Genomic DNA, 25,941 nt, shown 5'->3' on the forward strand with positions numbered 1-25,941 from the left:
TCATTCACCCTGACTATCAGGTGCACAAGGCCCCAGGATTGTGTTTAAGCTTTATCCCTGACAATCAGGTGCTCAATCCCCAGGACTTGGTTTCATCTCTCGCCCTGACTATCATGTGCACAACGCCCCAGGACTGGATTTATTATCTCATCCTGATTATCTGGTGCATAAATTCCAAGGACTGGTTTTATTCTCTAACCCTGACTAACATGTGCACAATTCCCCAGGACTTGGTTTAATCTCTCACCCTGACTATCACGTGCATTAAGACCCTTGACTGGGTTTAATCTCGAGGGCTGGGTTTAATATCTCACCCTGACTATCAGGTGCACAAAGCCCAAGGGCTGGGTTTAATCTCTCACCCTGACTAACATGTGCATAAAGCCCCAGGACTGGGTATAATCTCTCACCCTGTCTATCACGTGTACCAACCCCAGGACTGGGTTCAATGTCTCACATTGACTATCCGTTGCACAAAGGCCCAGGGCTGGGTTTAATCTTTCACCCTGTCTATGAGGCACGCCAAGCCCCTGAACTGTGTTTAATCTTTCACTCTGACTATCAGGTGCCTAAAACCCCAGGACTGGGTTTAAACTCTCACCCTGACTATCAGGTGCACAAAGCCCCAGGACTGGGTTTAATCTCTCACCCTGACTATCAGGTGCACAGAGCCCCAGGACTGGGTTTAATCTCTCACCCTCACTATCAGGTGCACAAAGCCCCAGGACTGGTTTTAATTTTTCATCCTGACTATCAGGTGCACAAAGCCACAGGACGGGATTTAATCTCTCACCCTTACTAACAGTTGAACAGAGCCCCAGTAATGGGTTTAACCTTTCACTCTGAATATGAGGTGTGTAAAGCCCCTGTGCTGGGTTTATTCTCTTAACCTGATTATCAGGTGCACAAAGCCCCAGAGCTGGGTTTAATCTTTCACCCTGACTATGAGGTGCGCAAAACCCCAGGGCTAGGGTTAATCTCTCACTCTGACTATCAGGTGCACAAAGCCCCAGGGCTGGGTTTAATCTTTCACCCTGACTATGAGGTGCACAAAGCCCCAGGACTGGGTTTACTCATTCACCCTGACTATCAGGTGCACAAGGCCCCAGGATTGTGTTTAAGCTTTATCCCTGACAATCAGGTGCTCAATCCCCAGGACTTGGTTTCATCTCTCGCCCTGACTATCATGTGCACAACGCCCCAGGACTGGATTTATTATCTCATCCTGATTATCTGGTGCATAAATTCCAAGGACTGGTTTTATTCTCTAACCCTGACTAACATGTGCACAATTCCCCAGGACTTGGTTTAATCTCTCACCCTGACTATCACGTGCATTAAGACCCTTGACTGGGTTTAATCTCGAGGGCTGGGTTTAATATCTCACCCTGACTATCAGGTGCACAAAGCCCAAGGGCTGGGTTTAATCTCTCACCCTGACTAACATGTGCATAAAGCCCCAGGACTGGGTATAATCTCTCACCCTGTCTATCACGTGTACCAACCCCAGGACTGGGTTCAATGTCTCACATTGACTATCCGTTGCACAAAGGCCCAGGGCTGGGTTTAATCTTTCACCCTGTCTATGAGGCACGCCAAGCCCCTGGACTGTGTTTAATCTTTCACTCTGACTATCAGGTGCCTAAAACCCCAGGACTGGGTTTAAACTCTCACCCTGACTATCCGGTGCACAAAGCCCCAGGACTGGGTTTAATCTCTCACCCATACTATAAGGTGCACAGAGCCCCATTACTGGGTTTAATCTCTCACCCTGTCTATCAGAAGCACAAAGCCTCAGGTCTGGCTTTAATCTTTCACCCTGACAATAAGATGCACATAGTCCCAGGGCGGGGTTTAATATTTCATCCTAACAATGACTTGCGCCATTCCCCAGGACTTGGTTTAAACTCTCACCCTGACGATCAGGTGCACAAAGACCCAGGGCCGGGTTTAATCTTTCAACCTGACTATGAGTTGCGCAATTCCCCAGGACTGGGTTTAATCTCTCATCCTGACTATCTGGTGCATAAAGCCCCAGGACTGGTTTAATCACTCACCCTGACTAACAGGTGCATAAAGCCCCAGGACTGGGTTTAATCTCTCACCCTGATTATCGGTTGCTCAAAGCCCCAGGACTGGGTTTAATCTCTCACCCTGACTATCAGTTGCACTATGCAGCAGGTTTAATCTTTCACCCTGACTATCAAGTGTACAAAGCACCAGCAATGTGTTTAATCTCTCACTCTTAATCTGAGGCGCACAAAGCCCCAGGACTGGTTTTAAACTTTCACCCTGACTGTCACGTGCACAAAACCCCACGGCTGGGTTACATCACTCACCCTGACTATGCGGTGCACAAAGCCCGAGGACTGGGTTTTAATCTTTCACCCTGAATATGAGGCGCGCCAATCCCAGGACTGGTTTTCATGTCTCACCCTGATTATGAGGTGCGCAAAGCACCAGGACTGGGTTTAATCTGTCACCCTGACTAACAGGTGCATAAAGCCCCAGGACAGGGTTTAATCTCTCACCCTGACTATCAGGTGCACAATGCAGCAGGTTTAATCTTTCACCCTGACTATCAAGTGTACAAAGCACCAGCAATGTGTTTATTCTCTCACCCTTACTCTGAGGTGCACAAAGCCCCAGGACTGGTTTTAATCTTTCACCCTGACTATCAAGTGTACAAAGCACCAGCAATGTGTTTATTCTCTCACCCTTACTCTGAGGTGCACAAAGCCCCAGGACTGGTTTTAATCTTTCACCCTGACTATCACGTGCACAAAACCCCAGGGCTGGGTTAAATCTCTTACCCTGACTATGCGGTGCACAAAGCCCGAGGACTGGTTTTAACCTTTCACCCTGAATATTAGGTGCGCCAATCCCAGGACTGGTTTTCATGTCTCACCCTGATTATGAGGTGCGCAAAGCACCAGGACTGGGTTTAATATGTCACCCTGGCTAACAGGTACATAAAGCCCCAGGACTGGGTTTCATCTCTCAACCTGACTATCAGGTGCACAAAGCCCCAGGACTGGGTTTCATCTCTAACCCTGACTATCAGGTGTACAAAGCCAAAGGGCTGGGTTTAATCTTCCACCTTGATTTCTGTAAAGACCCAGGACTGGTCTAATCTCTCACCCTGACTGACAGCTGCATAAAGACCCAGGACTGGGTTTAATCTTTCATCCTGAATATCTGGTGCAGCAAGCACAAGTACTGGGTTTAAACTTTCACCCTGACTATCAGTTGCAGAACGACCCAGGGATGGGTTTAATCACTCACCCTGACTATCTGGTGCATAAAGCCCCAGGACTGGGTTTAGTATCTCACCCTGAATATGAGGTGCGCAAAGCCCCAGGACAGGGCTTAATCTCTCATCCTGACTATCAGATGCACAAAGCCCCAGGACTGGGTTTCATCTCTCATCCTGACTATCAGGTGCACAAAACCCCAGGGCTGGTTTTAATCTTTCAACCTGACTATGAGTTGTGCAATTCCCCAGGACTGAGTTTAATCTCTCACCCTGACTATCTGGTGCATAAAGCCCCAGGACTGGGTTTCATCTCTCACCCTGATTATGAGGTGCGCAAAGACCCAGGAAAGGGTTTAATCTTTCACACTGACTATGAGGTGCACAAAGCCCCAGGGCTGGGTTTATTCTCTCAACCTGACTATGTGGTGCACAAAGCCCCAGGACTGGGTTTAATCTTTCACCCTGACTATGAGCTGCACAAAGCACCAGGACTGGGTTTAATCTTTCACCCTGACTATCAGGTGCACAAAGCCCCAGGGCTGGGTTTAGTATTTCACCCTGCCTAAGAGGCGCGCCAATCCAAGTACTGGGTTTCAACTCTCACTCTGATTATGCGGTGCGCAAAGCCCCAAGACTGGGTTTAAGCTTTAACTCTGACAATCAGTTTCACAAAGCCCCAGGACTTGGTTTCATCTCTCGCCCTGACTATCATGTGCACAAAGCTCCAGGACTGGGTTTAATCTCTCACCCTGACTATCAGGTGCACAAAGCCCAAGGGCTTGGTTTAATATCTCACCCTGTCTATCAGGTGCACAAAGACCCAGGACTGGGTTTAATCTCTCACCCTGACTATCAGGTGCACAAAGCCCCAGGACTGGGTTTAATCTCTCACCCTGTCTATCAGGTGCGCAAAAACCCAGGACTGGTTTTCATCTTTCACCTTGACTATCAGGCGCACAAAGCCTCAGGACTGGGTTTAATCTCTCACCCTGACTATCAGGTGCACAAAGCCCCAGGACTGGGTTTAACCTGTCACCCTGACTATCAGGTGCACAAAGCCCCAAGACTGGGTTTAATTTCTCACCCTGACTAACAGGGGCACAATGCCCAAGGACTGGGTTTAATCTTTCATCCTGACTATCAGTTGCACAAAGCCCCAGGATGGGCGGTTATCTCTGACCCTTACTAACAGGTGCACAATGCCCCAGGATTGGGTTTAATCTTTCACCATGCATATGAGGTGTGCAAAACCCCAGGGCTGGGTTTAATCTTTCACCCTGACTATGAAGTGCGCCAATCCCAGGACGGGGTTTCATCTCTCAACCTGACGATCAGTTGTACAAAGACCGAGGACTGGGTTTAATGTTTAACCCTGACTATCAGATGTGCAAAGCCTCCAGACTGGGTTTAATCTCTCACCCTGACTATCCGGTGCACAAAGCACCAGGACTGGGTTTTATCTCTCACCCTGACTAACAGGTGCACAAAGCCCAATGACTGGGTTTAATCTTTAACCCTGTCTATCAGATGCACAAAGATCAAGGACTGGTTTTGATCTTTCACCCTGACTATCAGGTGCACAAAGACCCAGGACTGGTTTTCGTCTTTCACACTGACAATCAAGTGCAAAAAAGCCCCAGGACTGGGTGACATCTCTCACCCTGACTATCCGGTGCACAGAGACCCAGGGCTGGTTGTAATCTCTCAGCCTGACTATCAGGCGCACAAAGCCCCAGGGCTGGTTGTAATCTCTCACCCTGACTATCAGGTGCACAAAGCCCCAGGACTGGGTTTAATCTCTCACCCTGACTATCAGGTGCACAGAGCCCCAGGACTGGGTTTAATCTCTCACCCTCACTATCAGGTGCACAAAGCCCCAGGACTGGTTTTAATTTTTCATCCTGACTATCAGGTGCACAAAGCCACAGGACGGGATTTAATCTCTCACCCTTACTAACAGTTGAACAAAGCCCCAGTAATGGGTTTAACCTTTCACTCTGAATATGAGGTGTGTAAAGCCCCTGTGCTGGGTTTATTCTCTTAACCTGATTATCAGGTGCACAAAGCCCCAGAGCTGGGTTTAATCTTTCACCCTGACTATGAGGTGCGCAAAACCCCAGGGCTAGGGTTAATCTCTCACTCTGACTATCAGGTGCACAAAGCCCCAGGGCTGGGTTTAATCTTTCACCCTGACTATGAGGTGCACAAAGCCCCAGGACTGGGTTTAATCATTCACACTGACTATCAGGTGCACAAGGCCCCAGGATTGTGTTTAAGCTTTATCCCTGACAATCAGGTGCTCAATCCCCAGGACTTGGTTTCATCTCTCGCCCTGACTATCATGTGCACAACGCCCCAGGACTGGATTTATTATCTCATCCTGATTATCTGGTGCATAAATTCCAAGGACTGGTTTTATTCTCTAACCCTGACTAACATGTGCACAATTCCCCAGGACTTGGTTTAATCTCTCACCCTGACTATCACGTGCATTAAGACCCTTGACTGGGTTTAATCTCGAGGGCTGGGTTTAATATCTCACCCTGACTATCAGGTGCACAAAGCCCAAGGGCTGGGTTTAATCTCTCACCCTGACTAACATGTGCATAAAGCCCCAGGACTGGGTATAATCTCTCACTCTGTCTATCACGTGTACCAACCCCAGGACTGGGTTCAATGTCTCACATTGACTATCCGTTGCACAAAGGCCCAGGGCTGGGTTTAATCTTTCACCCTGTCTATGAGGCACGCCAAGCCCCTGGACTGTGTTTAATCTTTCACTCTGACTATCAGGTGCCTAAAACCCCAGGACTGGGTTTAAACTCTCACCCTGACTATCTGGTGCACAAAGCCCCAGGACTGGGTTTAATCTCTCACCCATACTATAAGGTGCACAGAGCCCCATTACTGGGTTTAATCTCTCACCCTGTCTATCAGAAGCACAAAGCCTCAGGTCTGGCTTTAATCTTTCACCCTGACAATAAGATGCACATAGTCCCAGGGCGGGGTTTAATATTTCATCCTAACAATGACTTGCGCCATTCCCCAGGACTTGGTTTAAACTCTCACCCTGACGATCAGGTGCACAAAGACCCAGGGCCGGGTTTAATCTTTCAACCTGACTATGAGTTGCGCAATTCCCCAGGACTGGGTTTAATCTCTCATCCTGACTATCTGGTGCATAAAGCCCCAGGACTGGTTTAATCACTCACCCTGACTAACAGGTGCATAAAGCCCCAGGACTGGGTTTAATCTCTCACCCTGATTATCGGTTGCTCAAAGCCCCAGGACTGGGTTTAATCTCTCACCCTGACTATCAGTTGCACTATGCAGCAGGTTTAATCTTTCACCCTGACTATCAAGTGTACAAAGCACCAGCAATGTGTTTAATCTCTCACTCTTAATCTGAGGTGCACAAAGCCCCAGGACTGGTTTTAAACTTTCACCCTGACTGTCACGTGCACAAAACCCCACGGCTGGGTTACATCACTCACCCTGACTATGCGGTGCACAAAGCCCGAGGACTGGGTTTTAATCTTTCACCCTGAATATGAGGCGCGCCAATCCCAGGACTGGTTTTCATGTCTCACCCTGATTATGAGGTGCGCAAAGCACCAGGACTGGGTTTAATCTGTCACCCTGACTAACAGGTGCATAAAGCCCCAGGACAGGGTTTAATCTCTCACCCTGACTATCAGGTGCACAATGCAGCAGGTTTAATCTTTCACCCTGACTATCAAGTGTACAAAGCACCAGCAATGTGTTTATTCTCTCACCCTTACTCTGAGGTGCACAAAGCCCCAGGACTGGTTTTAATCTTTCACCCTGACTATCAAGTGTACAAAGCACCAGCAATGTGTTTATTCTCTCACCCTTACTCTGAGGTGCACAAAGCCCCAGGACTGGTTTTAATCTTTCACCCTGACTATCACGTGCACAAAACCCCAGGGCTGGGTTAAATCTCTTACCCTGACTATGCGGTGCACAAAGCCCGAGGACTGGTTTTAACCTTTCACCCTGAATATTAGGTGCGCCAATCCCAGGACTGGTTTTCATGTCTCACCCTGATTATGAGGTGCGCAAAGCACCAGGACTGGGTTTAATATGTCACCCTGGCTAACAGGTACATAAAGCCCCAGGACTGGGTTTCATCTCTCAACCTGACTATCAGGTGCACAAAGCCCCAGGACTGGGTTTCATCTCTAACCCTGACTATCAGGTGTACAAAGCCAAAGGGCTGGGTTTAATCTTCCACCTTGATTTCTGTAAAGACCCAGGACTGGTCTAATCTCTCACCCTGACTGACAGCTGCATAAAGACCCAGGACTGGGTTTAATCTTTCATCCTGAATATCTGGTGCAGCAAGCACAAGTACTGGGTTTAAACTTTCACCCTGACTATCAGTTGCAGAACGACCCAGGGATGGGTTTAATCACTCACCCTGACTATCTGGTGCATAAAGCCCCAGGACTGGGTTTAGTATCTCACCCTGAATATGAGGTGCGCAAAGCCCCAGGACAGGGCTTAATCTCTCATCCTGACTATCAGATGCACAAAGCCCCAGGACTGGGTTTCATCTCTCATCCTGACTATCAGGTGCACAAAACCCCAGGGCTGGTTTTAATCTTTCAACCTGACTATGAGTTGTGCAATTCCCCAGGACTGAGTTTAATCTCTCACCCTGACTATCTGGTGCATAAAGCCCCAGGACTGGGTTTCATCTCTCACCCTGATTATGAGGTGCGCAAAGACCCAGGAAAGGGTTTAATCTTTCACACTGACTATGAGGTGCACAAAGCCCCAGGGCTGGGTTTATTCTCTCAACCTGACTATGTGGTGCACAAAGCCCCAGGACTGGGTTTAATCTTTCACCCTGACTATGAGCTGCACAAAGCACCAGGACTGGGTTTAATCTTTCACCCTGACTATCAGGTGCACAAAGCCCCAGGGCTGGGTTTAGTATTTCACCCTGCCTAAGAGGCGCGCCAATCCAAGTACTGGGTTTCAACTCTCACTCTGATTATGCGGTGCGCAAAGCCCCAAGACTGGGTTTAAGCTTTAACTCTGACAATCAGTTTCACAAAGCCCCAGGACTTGGTTTCATCTCTCGCCCTGACTATCATGTGCACAAAGCTCCAGGACTGGGTTTAATCTCTCACCCTGACTATCAGGTGCACAAAGCCCAAGGGCTTGGTTTAATATCTCACCCTGTCTATCAGGTGCACAAAGACCCAGGACTGGGTTTAATCTCTCACCCTGACTATCAGGTGCACAAAGCCCCAGGACTGGGTTTAATCTCTCACCCTGTCTATCAGGTGCGCAAAAACCCAGGACTGGTTTTCATCTTTCACCTTGACTATCAGGCGCACAAAGCCTCAGGACTGGGTTTAATCTCTCACCCTGACTATCAGGTGCACAAAGCCCCAGGACTGGGTTTAACCTGTCACCCTGACTATCAGGTGCACAAAGCCCCAAGACTGGGTTTAATTTCTCACCCTGACTAACAGGGGCACAATGCCCAAGGACTGGGTTTAATCTTTCATCCTGACTATCAGTTGCACAAAGCCCCAGGATGGGCGGTTATCTCTGACCCTTACTAACAGGTGCACAATGCCCCAGGATTGGGTTTAATCTTTCACCATGCATATGAGGTGTGCAAAACCCCAGGGCTGGGTTTAATCTTTCACCCTGACTATGAAGTGCGCCAATCCCAGGACGGGGTTTCATCTCTCAACCTGACTATCAGGTGCACAAAGCCCCAGGACTGGGTTTCATCTCTAACCCTGACTATCAGGTGTACAAAGCCAAAGGGCTGGGTTTAATCTTCCACCTTGATTTCTGTAAAGACCCAGGACTGGTCTAATCTCTCACCCTGACTGACAGCTGCATAAAGACCCAGGACTGGGTTTAATCTTTCATCCTGAATATCTGGTGCAGCAAGCACAAGTACTGGGTTTAAACTTTCACCCTGACTATCAGTTGCAGAACGACCCAGGGATGGGTTTAATCACTCACCCTGACTATCTGGTGCATAAAGCCCCAGGACTGGGTTTAGTATCTCACCCTGAATATGAGGTGCGCAAAGCCCCAGGACAGGGCTTAATCTCTCATCCTGACTATCAGATGCACAAAGCCCCAGGACTGGGTTTCATCTCTCATCCTGACTATCAGGTGCACAAAACCCCAGGGCTGGTTTTAATCTTTCAACCTGACTATGAGTTGTGCAATTCCCCAGGACTGAGTTTAATCTCTCACCCTGACTATCTGGTGCATAAAGCCCCAGGACTGGGTTTCATCTCTCACCCTGATTATGAGGTGCGCAAAGACCCAGGAAAGGGTTTAATCTTTCACACTGACTATGAGGTGCACAAAGCCCCAGGGCTGGGTTTATTCTCTCAACCTGACTATGTGGTGCACAAAGCCCCAGGACTGGGTTTAATCTTTCACCCTGACTATGAGCTGCACAAAGCACCAGGACTGGGTTTAATCTTTCACCCTGACTATCAGGTGCACAAAGCCCCAGGGCTGGGTTTAGTATTTCACCCTGCCTAAGAGGCGCGCCAATCCAAGTACTGGGTTTCAACTCTCACTCTGATTATGCGGTGCGCAAAGCCCCAAGACTGGGTTTAAGCTTTAACTCTGACAATCAGTTTCACAAAGCCCCAGGACTTGGTTTCATCTCTCGCCCTGACTATCATGTGCACAAAGCTCCAGGACTGGGTTTAATCTCTCACCCTGACTATCAGGTGCACAAAGCCCAAGGGCTTGGTTTAATATCTCACCCTGTCTATCAGGTGCATAAAGCCCCAGGACTGGTTTTAATCTCTCACCCTGACTAACATGTGCATAAAGCCCCAGGACTGGGTATAATCTCTCAACCTGACTATGAGTTGTGCAATTCCCCAGGACTGGGTTTAATCTCTCACCCTGAATATGAGGTGTACAAAGCTCTCACCCTGACTAACATGTGCATAAAGCCCCAGGACTGGGTATAATCTCTCAACCTGACTATGAGTTGTGCAATTCCCCAGGACTGGGTTTAATCTCTCACCCTGACTAACAGTTGCACAAAGCCCCAGCGCTGGTTTTTATCTCTCACCCTGACTATCTGTTGCATAAAGCCCCAGGACTGGTTTTATTCTCTCAACCTGACTAACAGTTGCACAAAGCCAAGGACTTGGTTTCATCTCTCACCCTGAATATCAGGTGCATAAAGCCCCAGGACTGGTTTTAATCTCTCACCCTGACTAACAGGTGCATAAAGCCCCCGGTTTGGGTTTAATCTTTCAAAATGACTATCAGGTGCACTAAACACCAAAACTGGGTTTCATCTCTGACCCTGACTATCAGGTGCGCAAAGCCCCAGGACTGAGTTTAATCTCTCACCCTGACTATCCGTTGCACAAAGCCAAGGACTGGGTTTCATCTCTCACCCTCACTATCAGGTGCATAACGCCCCAGGACTGGGTTTAATCTCTCACCCTCACTAACAGGTGCATAAAGCCCCCGGTTTGGGTTTAATCTTTCACCCTGACTATCAGGTGCACAAAACCCCAAAACTGGGTTTCATCTCTCACACTGACTATCAGTTGCGCAAAGCCCCAGGACCGGGTTTAATCTCTCACCCTGACTATCAGGTGCACAAAGTCCCAGGACTGGGTTTAATCTCTCACCATGACTATCAGGTGCACAAAGCCCCAGGACTGGGTTTAATCTCTCATCCTGACTATCAGGTGCAAAAAGCCCCAGGACTGGTTTTAATCTCTCTCCTGACTATCAAGTGCACAAAGTCCCAGAGATAAAAACAAAAAAACTGCGGATGCTGGAAATCCAAAACAAAAACAAAATTACCTGGAAAAACTCAGCAGGTCTGGCAGCATCGGCGGAGAAGAAAAGAGTTGACGTTTCGCGTCCTCATGACCCTTCGACAGAACTGAGTTCGAGTCCAAGAAAGAGTTGAAATATAAGCTGGTTTAAGGCGTGTGTGTGGGGGGCAGAGAGAGAGAGAGAGAGAGAGAGAGAGGTGGAGTGGGGGTGTGGTTGTAGGGACAAACAAGCAGTGATAGAAGCAGATCATCAAAAGATGTCAACAACAATAGTACAAAAGAACACATAGGTGTTAAAGTTAAAGTTGGTGATATTATCTAAACGAATGTGCTAATTAAGAATGGATGGTAGGGCACTCAAGGTATAGCTCTAGTGGGGTTGGGGAGAGCATAAAAGATGTAAAAAAAAAAAAAAAATTTTTATATAATGGAAATAGGTAGGAAAAGGAAAATCTATATAATTTATTGGAAAAAAAAGAAAAGGAAGGGGGAAACAGAAAGCGGGTGGGGATGGGGGAGGGGGCTCACGACCTGAAGTTGTTGAATTCAATATTCAGTCCGGATGGCTGTAAAGTGCCTAGTCGGAAGATGAGGTGTTGTTCCTCCAGTTTGCGTTGGGCTTCACTGGAACAATGCAGCAAGCAAAGGACAGACATGTGGGCAAGAGAGCAGGGTGGAGTGTTAAAATGGCAAGCAACAGGGAGGTTTGGGTCATTCTTGCGGACAGACCGCAGGTGTTCTGCAAAGCGGTCGCCCAGTTTACGTTTGGTCTCTCCAATGTAGAGGAGACCACATTGGGAGCAACGAATGCAGTAGACTAAGTTGGGGGAAATGCAAGTGAAATGCTGCTTCACTTGAAAGGAGTGTTTGGGCCCTTGGACGGTGAGGAGAGAGGAAGTGAAGGGGCAGGTGTTGCATCTTTTGCGTGGGCATGGGGTGGTGCCATAGAAGGGGGTTGAGGAGTAGGGGCTGATGTGGACCAGGGTGTCCCGGAGGGAGCGATCCCTACGGAATGCCGATAGGGGGGGTGAAGGGAAGATATGTTTGGTGGTGGCATCATGCTAGAGTTGGCGGAAATGGCGGAGGATGATCCTTTGAATGCGGAGGCTGGTGGGGTGATAAGTGAGGACAAGGGGGACCCTATCATGTTTCTGGAAGGGAGGAGAAGGCGTGAGGGCGAATGCGCGGGAGATGGGCCGGACACGGTTGAGGGCCCTGTCAACGACCGTGGGTGGAAAGCCTCGGTTAAGGAAGAAGGAGGATATGTCAGAGGAACTGTTTTTGAAGGTAGCATCATCGGAACAGATGCGACGGAGGCGAAGGAACTGAGAGAAAGGGATGGAGTCCTTACATGAAGCGGGGTGTGAGGAGCTGTAGTCGAGGTAGCTGTGGGAGTCGGTGGGTTTGTAATGGATATTGGTGGACAGTCTATCACCAGCGATTGAGACAGAGAGGTCAAGGAAGGGAAGGGAAGTGTCAGAGATGGACCACGTGAAAATGATGGAGGGGTGGAGATTGGAAGCAAAATTAATAAATTTTTCCAAGTCCCGATGAGAGCATGAAGCAGCACCGAAGTAATCATCGATGTACTGGAGAAAGAGCTGTGGAAGGGGGCTGGAGTAGGACTGGAACAAGGAATGTTCCACATACCCCATAAAGAGACAGGCATAGCTGGGGCCCATGCAGGTACCCATAGCCACACCTTTTATTTGGAGGAAGTGAGAGGAGTTGAAGGAGAATTGTCCCTGGACAGGGTTTCATCTCTCACCCTGACTATCAGGTGCACAAAGCCCCAGGGCTGGGTTTAATCTTTCACCCTGACTATCAGGTGCACAAAGCCCGAGGACTGGGTTTAATCTCTCACCCTGACTATTAGGTGCACAAAGCCCCTGGACTGGGTTTAATCCCTCACCCTGACTATCAGGTGCAGAAAACCCCAGGGCTGGGTTAAATCTCTCTCCCTGACTATGAGGTGCACAAATCCCCAGGACTGGTTTTAATCTTTAACCCTTACTATGAGGTGCGCCAATCGCAGGACTGGGTTTCATCTCTCACCCTGACTATAGGGTGCACAAAACCACAGACTGGGCTTAATCTTTCACCCTGTCTATGAGGTGCACCAAGCCACAGGACTGGGTTTTATCTGTCACCCTGACTATCAGGTGCACAAAGCCCCAGGGCTGGGTTTAATCTTTCACCCTGACTATCAGGTGCACAAAGCCCCAGGAGTGAGTTTAATCTTTAACCCTGACTATCAGGAGCACAAAGCCCCAGGACTGGATTTGATCTCTCTCCCTGACTATCAAGTGCACAAATCATCAGTGCCGGGTATAATCTTTCACCCTGACTATCAGGTGCACAAAGCCGCAGGGCTGGGTTTAATCTCTCACCCTGACTAACAGTTGCACAAAGCCCCAGCGCTGGTTTTTATCTCTCAACCTGACTATCTGTTGCATAAAGCCCCAGGACTGGTTTTATTCTCTCAACCTGACTAACAGTTGCACAAAGCCCCAGCGCTGGTTTTTATCTCTCAACCTGACTATCTGTTGCATAAAGCCCCAGGACTGGTTTTATTCTCTCGCCCTGACTATCATGTGCACAAAGCCCCAGCGCTGGTTTTTATCTCTCAACCTGACTAACAGTTGCACAAAGCCCCAGCGCTGGTTTTTATCTCTCAACCTGACTAACAGTTGCACAAAGCCCCAGCGCTGGTTTTTATCTCTCACCCTGACTATCTGGTGCATAAAGCACCAGGACTGGTTTTAATCTCTAACCCTGACTAACAGATGCATAAAGCCCCAGGCCTGGGTTTAATCTCTCACCCTGATTATCTGGTGCATAAAGTCCCAGGACTGGATTTATTCTCTAACCCTGACTAACAGGGGCGCAATTCCCCAGGACTGGGTTTAATCTCTCACCCTGACTATCCGTTGCACAAAGACACAGGCCAGGGTTTCATCTTTCAACCTGAATATCTGGTGCACAAATCCTCAGGGCTGTGTTTAATCTCTCACCCTGACTATCAGGTGCATAAAGACCCAGCGATGTGTTTTATGTCTCACCCTGACTATCTGGTGCAAAAAGCACCAGGACTGGTTTTATTCTCTCACCCTGACTAAGAGTTGCACAAAGCCCCAGGACTGGGTTTAATCTCTCACCCTGACTATCACATGCAGAAAGCCCCAGGACTGGGTTTAATTTCTCACCATGACTATCCGTTGCACAAAGCCCCTGGACTGGGTTTCATCTCTCACCCTGACTATCAGGTGCATAAAGCCCCAGGACTGGGTTTAATCTCTCACCCTGACGCACAGGTACACAATGCCCCATGAATGGGTTTAACCTTTCACCCTGAATATGAGGTGTGCAAGCCCCAGGGCTGGGTTTAATCTCCCACTCTGACTATGAGGTGCACAAAGCCTCAGGACTGGGTTTAATCTCTCACCCTGACTATCACGTGCAGAAAGCCCCAGGACTGGGTTTAATTTCTCACCATGACTATCAGGTGCACAAAGCCCCTGGACTGGGTTTCATCTCTCACCCTGACTAACAGGTGCACAAAGCCCCAGGACTGGGTTTAATCTTTCACCTTGAATATGAGGTGTGCAAAGCCCCAGGGCTGGGTTTATTCTCTCACCCTGACTATCAGGTGCACAAAGCCCCAGGACTGGGTTTAATCTCTCACCCTGATTATCAGGTGCACAAAGCCCCAGGGCTGGGTTTAAACTTTCACCATGACTATGAGGTGCGCAAAACCCCAGGACTGGGTTTAATCTTTCAACATGACTATCTGGTGCACAAAGCCCTAGGACTGGGTTTAATATTTCACCCTGACAATGAGGTGTGCCATTTCCCCGGACTAGGTTTAAACTCTCACCCTTACTGTCAGGTGCACAAAGACACAGGGCTGGGTTTAATCTCTAACCCTGACTATCAAGTGCACAAAGCCCTAGGACTGGGTTTAATCTCTCACCCTTGCTATCAGGTGCACAAAGACACAGGACTGGGTTTATTCTCTCACCCTAACTAACAGGTGCACAAAGCCCCAAGGCTGGGTTTCGTCTCTCACACTGACTATCAGGTGCACAATGTCTCAGGACTGTGTTTCATCTCTGATGCTGACTAACAGATGCACAAAGCCCCAGGGCTGGCTTTAATCTTTCACCCTGACAATAAGATGCACAACGTCTCAGGGCGGGGTTTAATATTTCTCCCTGACAATGAGGTGCGCCACTCCACAAGGCTAGGTTTAAACTCTCACCCTGAATATCAGGTGCACAAAGCCCCAGGACCGGGTTTCATCTCTCACCGTGACTATCAGGTGCACATAGTCCCAGGACGGGGTTTAATCTCTCACCCTGACTATCAGGTGCACAAAGCCCAAGGGCGGGGTTTAATCTCTCACCCTGACTATCAGGTGCACAAAGCCCGAGGACTGGGTTTAATCTCTCACCCTGACTATCGGGTGCTCAAAGACCCAGGACTGGTTTTCATCTTTCTCCCTGACTGTCAAGTGCACAAACCCCCAGGACTGGGTTTAATCCCTCACCCTGACTATCAAGTGCACAAACCCCCAGGACTGGGTTTAATCTCTCACCCTGACTATCAGGTGCACAAAGCCCTAGGACTGGGTTTAATCTTTCACTCTGACTATCAGGTGCACAAAGCCCTAGGAATGGATTTAATCATTCACCCTGACTATGAGATGTGCCAATCCAAGGGCTGGGTTTAATATCTCACCCTGACTATCTGGGGCAAAAAGCCCCAGGACAGGTTTTATTCTCTGACCCTGACTAAGAGGTGCACAAAGCCCCAGGACTGGGTTTTTTTCTCTCAATCTGACTATCACATGCACAAAGCCACAGGACTGGGTTTAATTTATCACCCTGACTATCCGTTGCACAAAGCCCCAGGACTGGGTTTCATCTCTCACCCTGACTATCAGGTGCACAAAGCTCCAGGGCTGGATTTAATATCTCACCATGATGATCTGGTGCATAAAGCCCCAGGACTGGTTTTATTCTCTCATGCTGACTAACAGGTGCATAAAGCCCTCGGTCTGGGTTTAATCTCTCACCCTGACTAACATGTGCACAAAGCCCCAGGACTAGTTTTATTCTCTCAACCTGACTATCAGGTGCACAGAGCCCCAGGGCTGGGATTAATCTCTCATCCTGACTATCCGTTGCACAAAACCCCAGGACTGGGTTTCATCTCTCACGCTTACTATCAGGTGCACAAATCCCAAGGCCCGGGTTTAATCATTCACCCTCAATATGAGTTGTGCAAAGCCCCAGGACTGGGTTCAATCTCTCAGCCTGACTATCAGGTGCACCAGGCCCCAGGACTGGGTTTAAACTCACACCCTGACTTTCCGTGGCACAAAGCCCCAGGACTGGGTTTCATCTCTCACCCTGACTATCAGGTGCAAAAAACCACAGGGCTGGGTTTAATCTCTCACCCTGACTATCCGTTGCACAAAGCCAAGGACGGTTTCATCTCTCACCCTGACTATCCGGTGCACAAAGCTCACGGCTGGGTTTAATCTCTCACCCTGACTATCAGGTGCACAAAGCTCAGGGCTGGGTTTAATCTCTCACCCTGACTATCAGGTGCATAAAGCTCAGGGCTGGGTTTAATCTCTCACCCTGACTATCATGTGCACAAAGCCCGAGGACATGCGTTAATCTCTCACCCTGACTAACGGGTGCAAAAAGGCCCAGGACTGGGTTTAATCTTTCACCCTGACTATGAGGTGTGCAAAGCCCCATGGCTTAGGTTTAATCTCTCACCATGGCAAATAGGTGCACAAAGCCCCAGGGCTGGTTTTTATCTCTCACCCTGACTCTCCGGTGCACAAAGCCCCTGCACTGGGTTTCATCTCTCACCTTGACTATGAGGCGCACAAAGCCCCAAGGCTGTGTTTAATCTCTCACCCTGACTATCAGGTGAGCAAAGCCCCAGGACTTTGTTTAATCTTTCATCCTGACTATCAGGAGCACAAATCCCCAAGGCGTGCGTTAATATCTCACCCGGACTAACAGGTGCACAAAGCCCCAGGACTGGGTTAAATCTTTCACCCTGAATATGAGGTGTGCCAAGCCCCTGGGCTGGGTTTAATCTCTCACCCTGACTATCAGGTGCACTAAATCTCAGGACTGGGTTTCAACTCTGAGGCTGAAAACAGATGCACAAAGCCCCTGTGCTGGCTTTAATCTTTCACCCTGACAATAAGACGCACAGCGCCCCAGGACTGGGTTTAATCTCTCACCCTGGCTTTTATGTGCACAAAGAAGCAGGACTGGGTTTATTCTCTCACCCTGACTAACAGGTGCACAAAGCCCCAAGTCTAGATTTAATCACTCACCCTGACTATCAGGTTTACAAAGCCCCAGAGCTGGATTTCATCTTTTACCATGACTATGAGTTGCGCAAAACCCCAGGGCTGGGTTTAATCTCTCACAGTGACTATCAGGCGCACAAAGACTCAGGACTGGGTTTCAACCCTGAGGCTGACTAACAAATGCACAAAGCCCCAGGGCTGACTTTAATCTTTCACTCTGACAATAAGATGCACAAAGTCCCAGGGCGGTGTTTAATATTTCTCCCTGACAATGAGATGCGCCACTCCACAGGACTAGGTTTAAACTCTCACCCTGACTATCAGGTGCACAAAGCCCCAGGACTGGGTTTCATCTCTCACCCTGACTATCCGGTGCACCAAGTCCCAGGACTGGGTTTCATCTCTCACCCTGACTCTCAGGCACACAAAGCCCCAGGGCTGGGTTTAATCTCTCACACTGACTATCAGGTGCACAAAGCCTGAGGACGGACGTTAATTTCTCACCCTGACTATCAGGTGCACAAAGCCCTAGGACTGGTTTTAATCTCTCAAACTGGCTATCAGGTGCACAAAGACGCAGGACTGGGTTTATTCTCTCACCCTGACTAACAGGTGCACAAAGCCCCATGGCTGGGTTTAAACTCTCACCTTGACTATGAGGTGCACAGAGACCCAATACTGGGTTTAATCTCTCACCCTGACTATGAGGCGCACAAAGATTCAGGACTGGTTTTAATCTCTGACGCTGACTAACAGATGCACAAAGCCCCAGGACTGGGTTTAATCTCTCACCCTGACTATGAGGCGCACAAAGATTCAGGACTGGTTTTAATCTCTGACGCTGACTAACAGATGCACAAAGCCCCAGGGCTGGGTTTAATCTCTCACCCTGATTTTCAGGTGCTCAAAGCCCCAGGACTGGATTTAATCTTTAACCCTGACTATCATGTGCACAAAGACACAGGACGGGTTTTCAGCTTTCACCCTGACTATCAGGTGCACAAAGACCCAGGACTGGTTTTCATCTCTCACCCTGATAATCAGGTGAACAAAGCCCCAGGACTTTGTTTAATCTTTCATCCTGACTATCAGGTGCACAAAGCCCGAGGACGGACGTTAATCTCTCACCCTGACTATCAGGTGCACAAAGCGCTAGGACTGGTTTTAATCTCTCAAACTGGCTATCAGGTGCACAAAGCCCCTGTGCTGGCTTTAATCTTTCACCCTGACAATAAGATGCACAAAGCCCCAGGACTGGGTTTAATCTCTCACCCTGACTAGCCGGTGCACAAAGACCCAGGACTGGGTTTCATCTCTCAACTTGACAATGAGGCGCAAAAAGCCCCAAGGCTGGGTTTAATCTATCACCCTGACTGTCAGGTGCACAAAGCCCTAGGAATAGGTTTAATCTCTCACCCTGGCTTTTATGTGCACAAAGAAGCAGGACTGGGTTTATTCTCTCACCCTGACTAACAGGTGCACAAAGCCCCAAGTCTAGATTTAATCACTCACCCTGACTATCAGGTTTACAAAGCCCCAGAGCTGGATTTCATCTTTTACCATGACTATGAGTTGCGCAAAACCCCAGGGCTGGGTTTATTCTCTCACACTGACTATCAGGCGCACAAAGACTCAGGACTGCGTTTCAACTCTGAGGCTGACTAACAGATGCACAAAGCCCCAGGGCTGGCTTTAATCTTTCACTCTGACAATAAGATGCACAAAGTCCCAGGGCGGTGTTTAATATTTCTCCCTGACAATGAGGTGCGCCACTCCACAGGACTAGGTTTAAACTCTCACCCTATCAGGTGCACAAAGACCCAGGGCTTGGTTTAATCCCTCATCCTGACTATCAGGTGCACAAAGCCCCAATACTGGGTTTAATCTCTCACCCTGACTATGAGGCGCACAAAGAGTCAGGACTGGTTTTAATCTCTGACGCTGACTAACAGATGCACAAAGCCCCAGGACTTTGTTTAATCTTTCATCCTGACTATCAGGTGCACAAAACCCCAAGGCGGGCGTTAATCTCTCACCCTGACTAACAGGTGCACAAAGCCCCGTGACTGGGTTTAATCTTTCACCCTGAATATGAGGTGTGCCAAGCCCCTGGGCTTGGTTTAATCTCTCACCCTGACTATCATGTGCACAAAGCCCGAGGACGGGCGTTAATCTCTCACCCTGACTAACAGGTGCACAAAGGCCCAGGACTGGGTTTAATCTTTCACCCTGACTATGAGGTGTGCAAAGCCCCATGGCTGGGTTTAATCTCTCACCCTGACTATCAGGTGCATAATGCTCCAGGACTGGGTTTAATCTCTCACTCTGACTATCGTGTGGAGAAAGCCCCAGGGCTGGGTTTTGTCTTTCACCCTGACCATGAGGCACGCGAAGCCCCAGGAATGGGTTTAATATCTCAGCCTGTCTATCAGGTGCACAAAGCCCCAGGGCTGGGTTTAATCTTTCACCCTGACTATGAGGTGTGCAAAGCCCCAGGACTGGGTTTAAACTCTCACCCTGACTAACAGGTGCATAAAGCACCCGGTCTGGGTTTAATCTCTCATCCTGACTATCAGGTGCACAAAGCCCCAGGACTGGGTTTAATCTTTCACCCTGACTGTGCGGTGCGCCATCCCCAGGGTAGTTTTTATAATCTCACCCTGACTATCCGGTGCTCAAAGCCCCAGGGCTGGGTTTCATCTCTCACCCTGACTATCAGGCGCACAAAGCCCCAGGGCTGGATCTCTCAAACTAGCTATCAGGTGCACAAAGATGCAGGACTGGGTTTAATAGCTCACCACGACTAACAGGTGCATAAAGCACCCGGTCTGGGTTTAATCTCTCACCCTGGCTTTTATGTGCACAAAGACGCAGGACTGGGTTTATTCTCTCACCCTGACAGGTGCACAAAGCCCCATGGCTGGGTTTAAACTCTCACCTTGACTATGCGGTGCACAGAGCCCCAATACTGGGTTTAATCTCTCACCCTGATTATGAGGCACACAAAGAGTCAGGACTGGTTTAATCTCTGAAGCTGACTAACAGATGCACAAAGCCCCAGGACTTTGTTTAATCTTTCATCCTGACTATCAGGTGCACAAAACCCCAAGGCGGGCGTTAATCTCTCACCCTGACTAACAGGTGCACAAAGCCCCATGACTGGGTTTAATCTTTCACCCTGAATATGAGGTGTGCCAAGCCCCTGGGCTGGGTTTAATCTCTCACCCTGACTATCATGTGCACAAAGCCCGAGGACGGGCGTTAATCTCTCACCCTGACTAACACGTGCACAAAGGCCCAGGACTGGGTTTAATCTTTCACCCTGACTATGAGGTGTGCAAAGCCCCATGGCTGGGTTTAATCTCTCACCCTGACTAATAGGTGCACAAAGCCCCAGGGCTGGTTTTTATCTCTCACCCTGACTATCCGGTGCATAATGCCCCAGGACTGGGTTTAATCTCTCACCCTGACTATCGGGTGGAGAAAGCCCCAGGGCTGGGTTTAATCTTTCACCCTGACTATGAGGTGCACAAAGACCCAGGGCTGGGATTAATCTCACCCTGACTTTCAGGTGCATAAAGCCCGTGGACTGGGTTTAATCTTTAACCCTGACTATCAGGTGCACAACGACCCAGGACTGGTGTTCACCTTTCACCCTGACTATCAGGTGCACAAAAACCCAGGACTGGGTTTAATCTCTCACCCTGACTATCCGGTGCACAAAGCCCCAGAACTGGGTTTCATCTCTCACCCTGACCAACAGGTGCAAAAAACCCCATGACTTGGTTTAAACTCTCACACTGACTATCCGGTGCACAAAGTCCCAGGATTGGGTTTAATCTCTCACCCTGACTATGAGGTGCACAAAACCCCAGGACTGGGTTTAATCTCTCACCCTGACTATCCGGTGCACAAAACCCCTGGACTGGGTTTCATCTCTCACCCTGACTAACAGGTGCATAAAACCCCAGGGCTTTGTTTAATCTTTCATCCTGACTATGAGGTGCACAGAGCCCCAGGACTGGGTTTAATCTCTCACCCTGCCTAGCAGTTGCACAAAGACTCAGGACTGGGTTTAATCTCTGATGCTGACTAACAGATGCACAAAGCCCCAGGACTGGGTTTAATCTTTCACCCTGACTAACAGATGCACAAAAACCCAGGACTGGGTTTAATCTCTCACCCTGGCTTTTATGTGCTCAAAGACGCAGGACTGGGTTTATTCTCTCACCCTGACAGGTGCACAAAGCCCCATGGCTGGGTTTAAACTCTCACCTTGACTATGCGGTGCACAGAGCCCCAATACTGGGTTTAATCTCTCACCCTGATTATGAGGCACACAAAGAGTCAGGACTGGTTTAATCTCTGAAGCTGACTAACAGATGCACAAAGACCCAGGACTTTGTTTAATCTTTCATCCTGACTATCAGGTGCACAAAACCCCAAGGCGGGCGTTAATCTCTCACCCTGACTAACAGGTGCACAAAGCCCCATGACTGGGTTTAATCTTTCACCCTGAATATGAGGTGTGCCAAGCCCCTGGGCTGGGTTTAATCTCTCACCCTGACTATCATGTGCACAAAGCCCGAGGACGGGCGTTAATCTCTCACGCTGACTATCCGTGGCACAAAGCCCCAGGACTGGGTTTAATCTCTCACCCTGGCTATCAGCTGCATAAAACCCCAGGACTGTGTTTAAACTCTCACCCTGACGATCTGGTGCACAAAGCCCCAGGATTGGGATTAATCTCTCACACTGACTATGAGGTGCACAAAGACTCAGGACTGGGTTTAATCTCTGATGCTGACTAACAAATGCACAAAGCCCCAGGACTGGGTTTAATCTTTCACCCTGACTATGAGGTGTGCAAAGCCCCATGGCTGGGTTTAATCTCTCACCCTGACTAATAGGTGCACAAAGCCCCAGGGCTGGTTTTTATCTCTCACCCTGACTATCCGGTGCATAATGCCCCAGGACTGGGTTTAATCTCTCACCCTGACTATCGGGTGGAGAAAGCCCCAGGGCTGGGTTTAATCTTTCACCCTGACTATGAGGTGCACAAAGACCCAGGGCTGGGATTAATCTCACCCTGACTTTCAGGTGCATAAAGCCCGTGGACTGGGTTTAATCTTTAACCCTGACTATCAGGTGCACAACGACCCAGGACTGGTGTTCACCTTTCACCCTGACTATCAGGTGCACAAAAACCCAGGACTGGGTTTAATCTCTCACCCTGACTATCCGGTGCACAAAGCCCCAGAACTGGGTTTCATCTCTCACCCTGACCAACAGGTGCAAAAAACCCCATGACTTGGTTTAAACTCTCACACTGACTATCCGGTGCACAAAGTCCCAGGATTGGGTTTAATCTCTCACCCTGACTATGAGGTGCACAAAACCCCAGGACTGGGTTTAATCTCTCACCCTGACTATCCGGTGCACAAAACCCCAGGACTGGGTTTCATCTCTCACCCTGACTAACAGGTGCATAAAACCCCAGGACTTTGTTTAATCTTTCATCCTGACTATGAGGTGCACAGAGCCCCAGGACTGGGTTTAATCTCTCACCCTGCCTATCAGTTGCACAAAGACTCAGGACTGGGTTTAATCTCTGATGCTGACTAACAGATGCACAAAGTCCCAGGACTGGGTTTAATCTTTCACCCTGACTAACAGATGCACAAAAACCCAGGACTGGGTTTAATCTCTCACCCTGACTATCCGGTGCACAAAGCCCCAGAACTGGGTTTCATCTCTCACCCTGACTATCTGGTGCATAAAGCCCTAGGACTGGTTTTAATCTCTCACCCTGACTAACAGGTGCATAAAACCCCAGGACTTTGTTTAATCTTTCATCCTGACTATCAAGTGCACAAAGCACCAGGATGGGCGTTAATCTCTCACCCTGACATTCAGGTGCATAAAGCCCCAGGACTGGGTTTAATCTCTCACGTTGACTATCAGGTGCACAAAGCCCCAGGGCTGGGTTTAATATCTCACCATGTCTATCTGTTGCATAAAGCCCCAGTACTGGTTTTAATCTCTCACCCTGACTAACAGGTGCATAAAGCTCCAGGACTGGGTTTAATCTCTCACCCTGACTATCAGGTGCACAAAGCACCAAGGCTGGGTTCAAACTCTCACGCTGACTATCCGTGGCACAAAGCCCCAGGACTGGGTTTAATCTCTCATCCTGGCTATCAGCTGCATAAAACCCCAGGACTGTGTTTAAACTCTCACCCTGACGATCTGGTGCACAAAGCCCCAGGATTGGGATTAATCTCTCACACTGACTATGAGGTGCACAGAGCCCCAGGACTGGGTTTAATCTCTCACCCTGCCTATCAGTTGCACAAAGACTCAGGACTGGGTTTAATCTCTGATGCTGACTAACAAATGCACAAAGCCCCAGGACTGGGTTTAATCTTTCACCCTGACTAACAGATGCACAAAGTCCCAGGGCTGGGTTTAATATTTCGCCCTGACAATGATCTGCGCCAATCACAGGACTGGGTTTCATCTCTCACCCTGACTATGAGGTGCACAAAGTCCAGGACTGGATTTCATCTCTCACCCTGGCTATCAGGTGCACAAAGCCCCTGGGCTGGGTTTAATCTTACGCCCTGACTATCAGGTGCACTAAGTCCCAGGGCTGGGTTTAATATTTCACCCTGACAATGATCTGCGCCAATCACAGGACTGGGTTTCATCTCTCACCCTGACTATGAGGTGCACAAAGTCCAGGACTGGATTTCATCTCTCACCCTGGCTATCAGGTGCACAAAGCCCCAGGGCTGGGTTTAATCTTACGCCCTGACTATCAGGTGCACTAAGTCCCAGGGCTGGGTTTAATATTTCGCCCTGACAATGATCTGCGCCAATCACAGGACTGGGTTTCATCTCTCACCCTGACTATGAGGTGCACAAAGACCCAGGACTGGGTTTAATCTTTCACCCTGACTATCAGGTGCGCCAAGCTCCAGGACTGGGTTTAATCTTTCACCCTAACTATCAGGTGCACAAAGCCACAGTATGGAGTTTATTTTTCACCTTGACTATGAGGTGCGCCAAGCCCCAGGACTGGGTTTACTCTCTCACCCTGACTATCAGGTGTACAAAGCCACAGGACTAGGTTTAATCTCTCATCCTGACTATCAGGTGCACAAAGCCCAGGACTGGATTTCATCTGTCTCCCTGACGATCAAGTGCACAACTACTCAGTGCTGGGTTTAATCTCTCACCCTGACTATCGGGTGCATAAAAGCCCAGGGCTGGGTTTAATCTCTGACCCTGAATGTGCGGTGCGCCAAGCCCCAGGAATTTGTTTATAATCTCACCCTGACTATCTGTTGCATAAAGCCCCAGGACAGGTTTTAATCTCTCACCCTGACTAGCAGGTGCGTAAAGCCCCAGGACTGGTTTTATTCTCTCACCCTAACAAAGAGGTGCACAAAGCCAAAATACTGGGTTTAATCACTCAACCTAACTATCACGTGCACAAAGCCCCAGGACTGTGTTTAATCTCTCACCCTGACTATCCGTTGCACAAAGCCCAAGGACTGGTTTTCATCTCTCACCCTGACTATCAGGTGCTCAAATCCCCAGGGCTGGGTTTAATCTCTCACCCTGACTATCAGGTGCTCAAATCCCCAGGGCTGGGTTTAATCTCTCACCCGGACTATCTGGTGCCCCCAGCTCCAGGACTAGGTTTAATCTCTCACCCTGACTATCCGGTGCCCACAGCTCCAGGACTGGGTTTAATCTCTCAGCATGACTATCTGGTACACAAAGCCACAGGGCTGGGTTTAATTTTTCACCCTGACTATGATTTGTGCAAAGCCCCAGGACTGGTTTAATCTCTCACCCTGACTATCAGGTGCACCAAACCCCAGGACTGGGTTTATCTGTCACCCTGACTATCAGTTGCACAAAGCCCCAGGGTTGGGTTTAATCTCTCACCCTGACTATCAGGTGCAAAAAACCCCATGACTTGGTTTGAACTCTCACACTGACTATCCGGTGCACAAAGTCCCAGGATTGGGTTTAATCTCTCACCCTGACTATGAGGTGCACAAAACCCCAGGACTGGGTTTAATCTCTCACCCTGACTATCCGGTGCACAAAACCCCAGGACTGGGTTTCATCTCTCACCCTGACTAACAGGTGCATAAAACCCCAGGACTTTGTTTAATCTTTCATCCTGACTATCAGGTGCACAAAGCCCCAGGACGGACGTTAATCTCTCACCCTGACATTCAGGTGCATAAAGCCCCAGGACAGGGTTTAATCTCTCAGCATGACTATCAGGTGCACAAAGCCCCAGGGCTGGTTTTAATATCTCCCCCTGACTATATGTTGCATAAAGCCCCAGTACTGCTTTTCTTCTCTCACCCTGACTAACAGGTGCATAAAGCCCCAGGACTGGGTTTAATCTTTCACCCTGACTATCAGGTGCACCAAGCCCCAGGACTGGGTTCAAACTCTCACCCTGACTATCCGTGGCACAAAGCCCTAGG

The sequence above is a fragment of the Carcharodon carcharias genome (genome assembly GCF_017639515.1).
Source record: "Carcharodon carcharias isolate sCarCar2 chromosome 24 unlocalized genomic scaffold, sCarCar2.pri SUPER_24_unloc_5, whole genome shotgun sequence".
Taxonomy (NCBI): Eukaryota; Metazoa; Chordata; class Chondrichthyes; order Lamniformes; family Lamnidae; genus Carcharodon; species Carcharodon carcharias.